The sequence below is a fragment of the Anser brachyrhynchus genome (genome assembly GCF_964034855.1).
Source record: "Anser brachyrhynchus genome assembly, chromosome: 4".
In the NCBI taxonomy this organism is placed as follows: Eukaryota; Metazoa; Chordata; class Aves; order Anseriformes; family Anatidae; genus Anser; species Anser brachyrhynchus.
The window spans coordinates 64,938,060-64,951,741 of NC_137698.1; the positions used below are offsets into that span (position 1 = coordinate 64,938,060).

A 13,682-nucleotide genomic window follows, 5' to 3' on the forward strand; every position below is an offset into this window, starting at 1 on the left:
AAATTTCACAGCAGGAGAGTCCTTCCAATCCAATCAATCTTGCTATTTAAATTCTAATAACTGGAAGAATCTCAGCAAACTGTTAAGCTCACATTGCCCTAATAGGAAGAGTTGACAACAACAAAATAAGAGTCCTTATTGATGCTGAGCATTGGTATATATTGCAAAGTCCTGTGAGATCCATATCCTCAGCTGGCCACAGAGACTGAGTGCACCATGGTCCATGCTGGCATAGTCAAGCAGATTTTCTTTCCATGGAGACAGGTTCACTGCACCCTCCTGTTTGTGACTGGAATGAGGTCAGGATGTGTGTGCATCAGGAATACATTCAGGATTATTTCCAGGCCAAAGACTATAGATGCTGCCAAAATTTGCCCATATTTGCACTAATGAAACCAAAATCAGATTTTTTCTTTTGTTCAGCACCTTTCTCCCCAATTAACACAAACCATCCATTTAATACCTGAAAGAGAAGAGAGCACACTTACCTGTGTCTAGTTCTATACAATTTCCTAATTAGTCTGTGAAGTCTCATTTTATTGAGAGCTGACAGTTATTCACCTCTACCTTTGCACAGCACCTAGAAAAGTGAATCTCTTGATTTAGTAAGAAGGGCAGGGGTTAGCTGAATACAATATAGGCAAAGCATTCTTCTTTTATTTGTACTTTATCTGTGGTTCTGCTTTTGCTGTAACAGAAAATGTGCTATATTTATATATACGCAATCCTCCATGCAGTGGAAAGAGGAATTTGCATTTTTCTCTTAAACTCCTTCCCAGCAAGGCTTTTACCCTGTGCCAGGTGTAACACAGCACCTTACTGTTGTGTCACCTTCAGTTGGCCATGTTCCCAATGTACTGACACGAATCTAGGAATCTGCTGATCTGACCCGTAAAGGTGGCAGCAGGAGTGGACGCTGAGCACTGGATCTCAGTACTTTCCAAATGTGGTTAACATTTATTTCCCTGATTGTTCAACTCTAGTCATTAAGGTACTGGGGAAGTTTCTTTACTCTTTCCTAAGGCATAACTTCCCTGTTAGTCTGAATTCTTTCTGCATGATTAATGCCACTCAAATTACTTATTTACCTGGCGGTATTCACAGAGAACAATAGCTTTGGTATAATCCACTTCCTGCTCAGAGTCAGGGAAACACATATCGAGTATGTGCAATTCACCCACTCCAGTGAAGTCAACAGAAGAAAGAGAATTTATTCTGTCCAAAGTTTTGCTGATGTGCAAATCTGAACCTAGCAGTAAAAGGCATCATAAGAGCAACAACGAGAGAGAACACTCTTTTCAATGTTGTTAAAAGTGTTGAAAATGTACTTGATAAATTATAACCTTCCTGTTTTCATTTTTATTCTTGAGTAGAATAGGCTATAGTCAAAGAATACTGCTGGGTCATTAATTTTAGCTAATTTCTGTGAATTATAACTTGGCACTGTTAAACCCACAAATTAGTCACTCAGTTAGCTGATTCAGAGACTCAAAGACTCACCGCAATCCTATCTACAGAGACAGCAACACTAATTTATTAAGATGACCACTACGATCAGAAGCAGAGAGAAAACAAAGGTACAGACCAGTTACACTTGTCTGTTCATACCATCTAAACTTCCATCTTTAACTGATAAAACAAAAACTACCATCCCTGGCAAGTACAGGTTGTAGGCTTTTTTCCTCCCAAAAAATACATTTGTAACTGTTCTCAGACACACAGTTTCACTAGTTTTATCAGCATACTTATTTCAAAACCATAGCCTGTATTTCATCTTGCTATATGTCATGCTCTATAAATTAACTGCTACAGTAATTTACATCTGTGTCCATCTAAGCCAAAGAGGTGCTAAGGCAGTGGTATGGCATTGCTGCAGTTGCACTATTTATTTATGATGACTCAGTTTGCATGCAGTACTATTTCTACACCTTAAAATACATCTACTTCGCTATAGCAGTTAGTATATATCAATTCTATGACATATGGTATATTACTTATCTGCATACAGATCTATATTACATAAACTAGAAGGACAGCACAACAAAGACACATTTACTAAAACTCATGCCAGATTTCAGTTAGGTCTGGTGGCAGGCTTAGCTTTTCCTTTCCCCTGTTACTAGAGAAAAAGCTCTAAAATGATGAGGTATGCAAATCTGTAATGTACCTATACCTAAAATTCCCATAGTGAGACTGTGAAACTGAAAATCCTGAGGCAGAATCAGGCTTTGAATGCTGAGAAGGGACTACATTTTCTGCTCCAGTCTAAGAATACAAAAAAATAAATAACACTATTACAAAAACTTAAAAGAAGCCTTTGCAAGATTTTCACTCAAAGTGCCACATCAATGCTTAGCCTCAAAGATCTGTTGTTTGTTTGTTTGTTTCTACAGTTCCATGCAAAGGTAAGGTTACTAGCTTGCCCTGAGTGTGTCACCCGGACTACAGTCCCTGTCTTTTCATTGACTTCAGTGGCAGGGAATGAGGCCTCAGAGCACATTCATACGAGCATAGGGTAACACCACGGTTTGGAGGGCCCACCTGTGGAAACAAGGTGGTCTCTGGCACCCTGGGATCAAACCAGAAAATAACAGTCCTTTCATCACAGCCTGATAGGCCACAAGTGCTTTCACTTCCAGCGATGCCAGTGAGGTTCAAAGCTGGTGAAGATGCTAGCAGTTTTCACTCAGAGAGAGAGTTTTTCAAAGAACTTCATGTACCCTCCTTTCCTTAGCAGAGACTTTGCTGAGCTGTGTCTGTAAACTCAGAAGGCCTGCAAAGTACTTCTATTTACACTGTGGCCAACACGGCGATTTATCAGCATGAACAACCTGAAGACTTATTTACTCTTATCTTTGAAAAGTTCTCTACTTCTTATGTAACAAAAAGATTTGTTGTACCCTGTAAAGGCTTTCAGAATTACAGAGAAGGCTCAGTTCTGGGAAACTGATAAAGACCTAAACATAAAGGAAATACATGAATAAGCGTTATCATGAAAACATTTATTCTTTGATTTTCCTGGAAAAAAAAAAATGACTAACACAAATTAAACATTGTGGTATGTAATATTTCAATGTATCAAAAAAGTGGAACATTTTACTGTTTGCATTAAACTCACACAGAAACAAAGGCCCCGAAAAACCACTGCTGTAAAGCTGCAAAAGCAAAGTCTGTGCAGTCAAACAGTGTGACACAAGATAATTTATTGCATTTTTCTAAATTACATGTTCACACAGTGTTTCATGACATGGTCACATGCTCGTTTCTAAAAAATCTGCTTCACACAATAAGCACAAGAATGCTGGTGCTTCTTCGGAGTGCTGCTTGTGCTTCTGTGCCCATTCTTGCTTGCACAACAATGGGCAGACGCTGACCATCTCTGCTTGTGTTCTCCATTAAGTATGTGGGAATTGCCCTATTCTTAGCCGCACGGAATGTAGAATTATTCCTCCGCAGCTTGTTTCTTTAATATTTTAGACCTGTTTTTTGAAGTAAGTGCAGTAGGTGCCTAAGCACCAGATGGGCTCATAGGTCCTGGTGTAATTTCCTGTCAAAATTATTAGGCATTTAGCTTCAGAAATTCCATCCCTCTATGAATACCATTATCAAATACAAGATGAAGTAACAATGTTGCTTACGCTTTACTGTTTAATGATTGAGGGAAGAAAAAAAAAAGGAAAGAAAAAAAAAGTAAAAATCAAATCTGTGAGACCTTATGCCTACCAGAACTGTGACCCAGATGAGCAAAGAGAAATAGCTGTAATAGGTCTGTTTCAACACCCTCCCCCCTCAACCCCTCCCTGCCCCCCCCCCCCCCCCCCCCCAACATTCTGTTCTTCTTTAGGGATGTCACAGAACCTACCCAGTCACCATGCAGGAGTTACTTGAACTTAAAGTATGCTCGGTCCAAGGGGAATCTTCAAACCACCCCACTGACCAACTGTCCTGGACCTCACTCAGCATGTAAGAAATCAGATTCTTTCTAGATTCTTGGAAATTGGCAAAAACAAGATGATTTTTCACAGATGGTAAACACATCTGTCAACTACCATGACAATTAAACTGAATAATAAAATTGATTGAAAGCCCTTGAACTTTTCAGCAAACAAATAAATTCAGAGATTATTTTTTGTCTGGTGCAGAGAAGAAACAGTGTTTTTCCTAACTTCATACTTAGAAATGGCCAAAACATTAAAAAAAAATAATTTCCTGAGTCAAACATTCAGCATAACAAATGTTTGCCCAAACACTTTAAATTTAGCAAAGTTATACACTGCTAAAAACATAGCCTTGCAGCATAAATGCATTTATTTTGATTAATATGTTTACACTGCACTATATAAAAGAGCTAAGATATGAATTGGATTTGGGATTATCTACAGACTGGTAAACAGCACTGAAAAAAAAAAGTGCTTATTATATAATACCTAATCTATTCTTATAAATTTACTGAGGGAAAATACTGCATTTCATATCTATGACATGCACAGACATACCTGTATAGTTTAGGGGCTGGCTTAGCTTTTGCATGGAAGAGTACCCAAGCTCACACTGTCCCCATCTCCTGTCCTGAAGGTCACCCTTACCTCTATGAGTCTGCGACTAGGAAAGTAAAGAGGGACAATCTCAGTATTTCTCCTAAGGGTTTTGCTAGCTAGATCTCCTATCAGGTCAACCGTTTCTAGCTCTTTTTAAAGAGAATGAGAAGAGCAGTTGAGAACCATTATTTTCCTGATACCTTTCTTTTCTAAAATCTATACATCAAAATCCCCACTCAGGATAAATATCTTAATATATATTAAGAATTCAACATGCAGTGCTAATTTGGGGAAGTACGTATTTGTAGATAAATGTCATTTCTTCATATTCCTTGAAGACATATTGGCTTTCAACTATTTGCCGTTTTAGAATTCTGTATGGATTTTTTCACTCACACATTAGCAGTTTTTGAACTTGCAAAAATTGCTTACTGTAGAAAAGAAGTCAAGCTCTCGTAATTGTTAGATGCCAGCATCCTGTCCTTTTGAGGTTAAAGCAAGACAGCATGTGATTTCTTTTTTCTTACCCCCTTTCAACACCTGAGCCAGGAGCAGACAGTCAGTTGAAACAGTGAGGATTACAAATGACAACTTGTAGCATGTATTATCACAGTCACTGTACACAGTACTTCAGCTAATAATGCATTTTGCTAACAACCCCATTTCCCTGCAATCCCTGAATGGATTCAGGGAAAACTATTTATTTTCTGGAGGAAATCAACTACAGACACATTATTACAGTATGCCTTTCCCACGATCTGTTTTGGGTTAGCAGACTAAATGCAATGTTAGAAAAGGTCTTTGGCAGACATTGGGTGAAAGCTGACCCCTTTAAAGTTAGTGCATAAATGTTACTGAGGCTAAGGTTATAATTACCCATATAGCTATTGGATTGTCAAATATTTTAGGTTCAATTTAGCCTGTTCACAATCTGACTGAGAGAAAAGATTTCTCTCAAGAGCTTTCTCAGTTATTTTAGTCAAATAAATTACATCATGGGCTCCCAGTCAGGCAAGGATGTGACAGGTTCTTGAAGGTATCAGATGTGAACCTTGCTGAGCTTGACTTTTTCCTGAGGTACCTGTGAATTTTAAATTCATCTCTTGAAGGACACAGTTCCCCTGGATGACACTTCAGACATATTAACTGAAGGCCATTAAGGAGCAGCTGCACTCAATGGGCTTGTAGGAAATAAATGATTAGATGGAATTACCCAGTTTAAAGTGGGTCTGGACAAAAACTTTAGACATGTCTGGACAAAGGCATGACACAACCACATAAACTGAAAATTAAGAGATTGTGATCGGGTAACATCAACATTCCCCAACATAAAATTGAAGTATGAGGAAATGAGAAACCATGGAACAACTCTTTCTATGTCTTATTAAGTGGCACTTTTCTTCCAAGAGTGGCAAACGGCATAGCAAGGACCCTCCCTCAGCCTTCAACAGCTATAGCAGCGTGGTACAGATTAGCTGTCCCACAATCTAGTGTGACACCTTAATGACAGCTTCAGCAAAATTACCATCCAGCTGAAACAGCCTGGGTTCACAGGTTAAGTGTGCTGGTGTCATTAAGCTAAGTGTAAGGAATAAACATGATCAATCTCCATAAATAACAAAGGCTGGGTGGGGAATGAGCAGCCATTTCTGAAAAGAAGAGGGGAAAAATAAAAAGGAAAAAAAAAAAGAAAATGGAACGCAGCAAAAATCCAACAAGAGGAATTATTTATGTTACTGTGAAAGCTAAGGGCATAGCTCAGAAAGAAAGGTATACATTTACAGCTTGAAGACTTTTAACAGTGTTTTTACTAATTAGGGAAACATTTTAAAAGCTTTGGGTCAGATTCTTCACATTCAGTGATGTAAATCCTTTTGGAGCATTTTGATCCTCCATTTTTCATTATTGTTGAGTTCTGCAGTTATTAGAATGTTATTCAATTAAGCAATCAGAGGTCCCTTTTTCCGTATTCTGGTTACCTCCCAATCCTATAGAAAAAATGCCAAAGGCAAAAATCACCAAAATCTTCAAAAATACTAGTCTGTCATTTCTAGTTGCTATTTTGGGTAATATTTTTCCTAAATTTACTAGATTATATGACGTCAGTACAAATGGAGACTTCACAAAAGATGGAGTCACAGCTGCTCCCTCATTCTTCAGCTTGTGAAATAAATAAAGATAATTTTCAGTGAGTGACAGTAAAAAAAAAAAAAAAATCTCTATTATTCCAGTGTCCAAAGAATATTTATCTGTATATTTAGGTCCAGAGCCTCATTTAAGTGGAATATCCATTCACATGAACAGAATGCCAAAAAGTGACAAACACAGCTTACTCTTGGATAGCCACATTAGTTGTAAATATTTTTATCTGAAAAATGCTGTAATGAAATGTTACTAATATAACATTCTCAGCAATTGCAATTTGATAATTTATAGCAGAAAATTCACATCTTTCATTCTCATCCCCTCGGCCTACAGATGCAGAAGAGCATCTGCACTGTCAGGAAAAACTGAACAACTAGAAAGAAAGAGCACAAAGACTCTTTCCCTGTCTCTCTCACACTTTCCCTGGCTGCACACAGAGTTGAGAAGCCAAGAGAACAAAATCTTGATTCCTCATAACTCCGCATATTCCTCCTGCCCACACCTTTCTCTCAAAGTCTTTCCAATGTCATTTGTCTGAGAAAACAACTCAGTATCATTCAGTAGGACAGAGATAACAATATACCGAGAACTGTCATTTATATTTTCCAATTCATAAGCACTTTTGCTTGCAAATGTTTATATAAGAATATAATGTCTCTAAGCACAGTGTTATGGAAATCCAGTGAACCCAGTTCTACATCATGCAATACTTTTCAGTCACCTATGAAGCTGTAATCTTCTTGACAGTGTCTGTGACATATTCTCCCCCAAAATGGGGACATTAAAAAGAATTCTAAACCCAGAACTGGAATCTCTGTTATGCTGACCTGGGCATGCTCACACCAGAGAAATTAGAGCATGAACCTTACAAAATCTGAATGATACCGCTTCACATCCCTTTGTAAAAGTGTTAATGACAGTGCAAGGTTGCAAGAGGAAAGGATGATCAGATCTAAAGCTGGAAATTCTCTTCCTCACATTCAATTTTTCCCTGATTCCCAGAGGAAGGGTACTCTCATTTCCCTGAAATGCAAAAATGCATTTCTTATTTTTAACCTACCCATTGTCATCTAGGTCATTATATAGTGATGATTATTCAAAAAATTCCTCTCACTTTAATAACGTGAAATTAATTTAGCTCACTGTGCTGCACACAAAGCTTCCTCAGAGTAGCACACCCAGTGACAGGACGTTTTCAAGCAACCTTCAGCTGTATGATTCATTTCCCTACGGCTGTTTTACATGAGTATTAATACACTCAGAACTTCCCTGCCAACAAGGATTGGCCTCTTGACTTACTTGTTTGGTGAGGGTATCTTCTCAGACATTTATCTCATTACACCCAATTAGCAGTTATCATTTTATCATCAGCATTCACTGTCTAACTGTGCCTGGCCAAGTCTTGTGCTCTCTCTTTTCCCCCTTCACAGACATTACTGGTCTTTTCTGGCACAGCATTGCAGATTTGGTCTTCACATTAAGATCGTATGCACAGACTTGGTACGTGTCCAGACATGCTTAAGAAGCTTCACCAGGTAAGCACCAGAGACAACTACATAACCCCTACATCCCCTTGGTTTCCACAGTGCTTGGGTCCAAAATCAGCTTACTTCTGAAGCCAAATATTTATATGGCTGTAATAGTACTGCTGATAATAAAAAGACCAGCACAGGAAAACCAAAGAAAGGACAAAGTGAATCAATATTCCCCATATATTATGCAAGTTGACAAGTATATACCCAAGCCTGCAGTATTTCAGTCATCAGGGATCCAGCCCAGTGAGATCTCCTTTGAATTAGTGGTTTAGCACTTAACCTGCTCTTCGCTAACCTCTCCTGAGACAGAAAGAGTTATTCTGCTGTTGGACACCTTCTAGATGAGAAACGAGCAGCTCAGAGCACTGATCCATATGTGCGCTGACAGAGATGGGAGCTGACTTTAGGTCAGCTGTTTTCCTCTGAGCAGGTGGATACAAGTAAGAGCATGATGATACCATCACTGAGCATCTGCTTCATGTTGCTGATTAACACTGACCATAACTTGCCAGAAATGATTATAGAACTATAGAATGAGTCATTTGGCCTCGATGTACTCTGAGGATAAAGACACCGTGCTTATCTAAAGGTACCTAAGACAGGACTAAATGAGTCAGTTTAAGTTGCAGAACAAAGGTAGCCGTGTTAGCACAGTGTGGCACTTGCTTCTCGACAGAGCTAATTAATCTGTACAGAATGCCACCGTAATATGGCTGTATTGTTTCTGGCAACAGCCCAGCCCAGCCTGGGTCTTTCCACCTCACTGCGGCTCTTTGCTTCAGCAACGTCAGCCTAACATCAATAGGTACTTCCCAAGGATGTCAAGAACTAGTTAGATTAATGCAAATTCTACTGGCAACTGGGAAAAAAAAAAAAAAAAAAAAAAGAAAAAGAAAAATACTCTTCAAACACACTTCCCATGCAACAGCCCGTTCGACAAAATTTCTTTTCAGAATCAGAGGCCAAGCACTATGAGAAAAAACAAGGAGTGAAGAGAGGCCAGCAGAAAATGGTACATGACCAGACATTTTTTCAACTTCTTCCAAGACAGGGAGAGAATTCTTTGTAATGTATACCTTCATCTGAACCCTGAGACATCCATCTGACATCAGTGGTGGCATTTCAGTGGAACTACTTCATTTTATTGCATTTATACTTTTTTTACATGGCCAAGGAAATCTGCGCTTTAGCAGTAAAATGTCTGATCTGTTTTAGAAGCAGCTGCTTGATAAACTTAGTAAGTACTGATTTGATCAGTTCATTTGCTCGATAAAAAATGGTTTTAAAGTCAGAGAATTTTATTTCTATTATTGTTTATTCTGTCAATTATTGTTTTAACATTTTTACTTTTAAAAGACTGCTGTGAATTTTACATTGATCAGAAAAAGTAAGTTTGACTGGAGTACTGCAAGAGTTGTCTGTTCTCCAGGCTAACTACTAATCTTGAATTGATTAATGAATTACGCTAGAAGAAAACAAAAGGCCCATACATGATGTCAAATCAGTGTATTTGCACACTTCAAACTTACATAGATACTTTGTAAAAGAAAAAAGATATTAAGATATTAGAATATTTTACAAAAGCATTGAAGGGCTAGTTTTACATATAACTGTTGAGGAATAAAGCTAAGGGAAGGCTTCTTTTTGCAATCGGTCAGTACTACCACGTCAGTTCTGAAGATATGGGAAGGTTTACATAAGCTGTCACAGCACTGCATGGAAACTTTGGAAGTGATGATGGAAGTTCAGACACCTGAAGGCTCTTGTGAGGCATGCTGCCAACCTCCTGTGTCCCCTGCCTTTTATCGCAACTTGTTCATATGTAGCCAATTCATTGTGATGTTTGATGAAGCATTTGCAAAATGTATAGAGGTGCTCCCTTAAAAAGCAATCCATTAACTCTTTCATCATCTTTTTTTTGCGTTTTTTTATCTTACCATTGAGCAGTGTAATTGACTTTACTGTCATGCACCACTAGCAACCTATGAATCACTTCCACCTAACTCAGCAGGGCATGAACTAGCTGGGGAAAAAATTAACTTGAACATAACTCCTTGTTCCTCAGAAGTATTCTAATGTAGTTCACCCTTCAGCTGGAAGGGACTACAGAAATGCTGTATGGGCCAGGTCCTTCATGGTCTTGCTACTTGTGTAAGCCAATAATACTTACAAATGTAAGGCTTTTTAAAACTTGTTCCAAGACTTTGACAGGGTGAGAATAGCATGGACAAGGTCACTGTAAAAACCTGACCAGCAGGTGGCTTCATAGGTCTCAGAAACTGCAATACTATTGGAAAATGTCTCATGGAAGAAAAAGTAATTTTCTACTTCTTCTGCATGGTCCAGTGTGCTTACGGGTATTTGAACTAGGCCTCTTTCAAACTGAAAAGATGCATATTCAGCGCATTAAATGCAATCATGTCTGCATACTCCATCTGAAGCTCTGATCTTTAACTGAATATTTGGCATTTAGACCATTGATGCGAGCTACTTTATGTAATTGGCTGATTGATATAGACTAAGAAGGGGTAACATGGTTTTGCTTAGCCATTTCCACAGCTAAATTGATCTGTAAAGGCTTTCTGCTATAGAAGGATTTTCTGTTCAGATGGAAAAAAACATGCCAGTAATAGTGGACATTTGTTTATAGGAGAGCTGCCTTTCATGCATACGTTGTCTCCTAATAGCCCCCTTTCCTGAAAAGAAGTACTTTTTTTTTTTTTTTTCAGTTTACTTGAAAAGTTCAGCTATTTAGTGCACTGCAACAGCATGTGACTAATAAATCACAATAACAGCAAGCTTTTTCAGCCACATCTTTAAGTGTAACTGTAATTGGGTATAGAGTTATTCAATTAAATTTCAAACCAAATACACCCTTTTAATGGAAGACCCATAAAATACATTGCTTGTTAAAACAACAACAGCAAAAACACAGAAGTACCACTTACCACTTTGGAAGAGTCCATCAAAGGAACACAGCAAACGATACACGCAGAGCAGGATTAGCTACATGTGGAAGGCTTGACCCAGGAACTACACAGAGATCAACAACCCATAGAAAGGTCTAGACAGAACACACTTTCCTCTGTGGTTTTTTTTTTTTTGTTTGTTTGTTTGTTTTTCCTTTGTGAGCCTCTGAAACATGTTAGAATAAAGCCTGATTGGTTCTGTCGTGCAAGGCTTAGATATTTGCAAGCGTTAGTAAAGGGTAAGATCTAGAGAAGATATTTACGCTAGACATACTTTTATCATTATTATTATTATTACTGTGAGGCTTGATACATAATTTTCTAGGCACGCAATTCAAAGAGTAGTTTCTATTGACATTTAAAAAGAAAATTCACAAAATTCCATTCTCCGTTCCTTCTTCACAGTGAGACTTCTCAAGTTTTTCACAGAATTACTAGCTCTTTTCAATGCCAGGATGTTACACTGCATCTGACCATGGCAATTACAGTGACACAGGTAGTGTAGTTTTTTGTTATATAAATATACTTTTATGACAGCAGAGGAATGAATACAACTCAAGGAGCTCATGAAGAGCAAAGTCACAAACATCCTGTAATAACACAGCTATCACTGTCAATAGAAGCAGCTTTAACCATATCTTGAGCAAACAGAAGGATTTATTGCTCTTATTTGTTAATGTCAGAAGATGTTCCTGTGTTCATATTTTCACAGAAAATTAATTGCTCACCCGAATGCAATTCACTTATCAGTCTCCATTTTAAAAAGTCCTGCAATTATTTTTTAGACACATTGACCCTCCACAAACAGGAAAAAGAAAAATCAGCTGGAACAAAACATGAATTCTTCACTTGGTGGCAAATTTGATGCATTGCACTCTTGACAGTAAGACAATAAAAAGAAACAGAGGAGATATTCACACAGCCACTGGAGTACTGACAATATGAGCCTAGGTCATTCATGCTGTTTTTCTATGTACACTTTCCTGAAGCTAAGGTTGGGAGCAATATAGATTGTGATGGTATGTGCACCTAGTTTAAGACTAATATTGTACCTGAGGGGGAAAAAAAATAAAAAAATAAAGTCACATAGCTTGGAACCCAGAGCTACATTTCAAAACCTATGATTTCTTGGCTAATCTCCAGCATTGATCTCAGGCATTTTCTAGAAAATTCATTTCACTGAGAACACTACTATCCTGCAAAATTTCATAAGAACAGGCTTGTTTCAATTACATGTTTAAAAGGAAGAAGTTGAAAAAATCATCTCAGCTTTCTCAAATCACTCTGGAAATGATAAATTATTTCATTTGGATAATGTTAAAAGCATTTCATGTTGATTTCGTTGTTAATTTATATTAGGATGTGTAGTATTTCATTGAAAAATCATAGATAAGCACAGGAAAAGGTTGAACTGAAATATTTGGTTTATTAAAATGATAAATTTTACCTTCTTGAAATGAAAGCAAGTGATATAGAAAAATGAAATCCTTCAGTGGTCCCAAATAAAAGTAAGCTGTGTAAAAAAAAAATAAATAAATTAGAATTTCTCTGAAAGATAGTGAGCTACCAGATCCTCTCTCACAAACAAAGACAAATCCAGTTTCTGACCCACATTAGTATATTCATTACTTGTAAAGATTATTTTATTACCTCCCTACGAGCTAAATTGTTCCTGTTTGGCACAGACTACTGGAAAAATCAATGCAGACCCATACTACTGTGGAAGGAGTAACAGGAAACACTGGGGTTTCTCAGAACTCCCTGACTGTCCTGGGAGATGCGTCAAACAATTTAAGGCACCCTTTTAGTGAGGTACAGTATATTCACCACTATTAATCTCACTGTGCTGGTAACAATAAAGCTCAATAGCTAATTTTATGGATGATTATTTTTAGAAGTTGCAATGGAGGAAAGAATGGGAAAGGGCACTGTAGTACTCTGCATGAAGAACAGAGGAAAGAACAACACATTGAGCGGAAGACTGCACGATCAGAAATAAGATCACTTTTAAAATAAAAATAAATAAATAAATAAGAACATGTAGTTAGGGGTAGCTATTTAAGTATTTGTCTTAAGAGAGAAAAAAAACAGCAGTTTGATACAAATGGAGTCTGTATGTTATTTCGTGCAGTAAGTAAAACAAGAGCCCACAGTATGACATATGACATAAAGGGTGAGCATCATTGGCAAGTAAATGGGGAAAAAATCAGGCACATAAAAACAGAGAAAAGAGTGAAGGAGAAAACACTGATGCCACATTTAATTGGAGAACAGAAACTCTGTGTAAGCGTCACATCTCAGGTGTACACAACTCTAGAGTCTCATGAATCATCACTACTAAACAAACAGTATTTAACTTTACTGTAGGAAGTAATGTGCAATCTAGAGTTTACTTTTTCCTTCTCATGCATTGTTCAAAAACTTTAGCTTGACATATTCATCTGGCATTCTTATTAAGTGTTACTTTTCATTATTTCACAACTGCCTGAAACTTA

At 37.6% G+C, this 13,682-nt stretch overlaps 1 long non-coding RNA gene across 1 annotated transcript in view; it reads right to left on the reverse strand.

Annotated features, from left to right (window-relative positions):
* LOC308194808 overlaps positions 1-1,642 on the reverse strand; it is a 113,049-nt gene extending 111,407 nt beyond the window's left edge. The window contains exon 1 of the long non-coding RNA XR_013950881.1: positions 489-1,642. This is a non-coding gene — a long non-coding RNA (uncharacterized lncRNA). The remainder of the gene's footprint in view (positions 1-488) is intronic.
* Between the last annotated feature and the right edge of the window lie 12,040 nt (positions 1,643-13,682).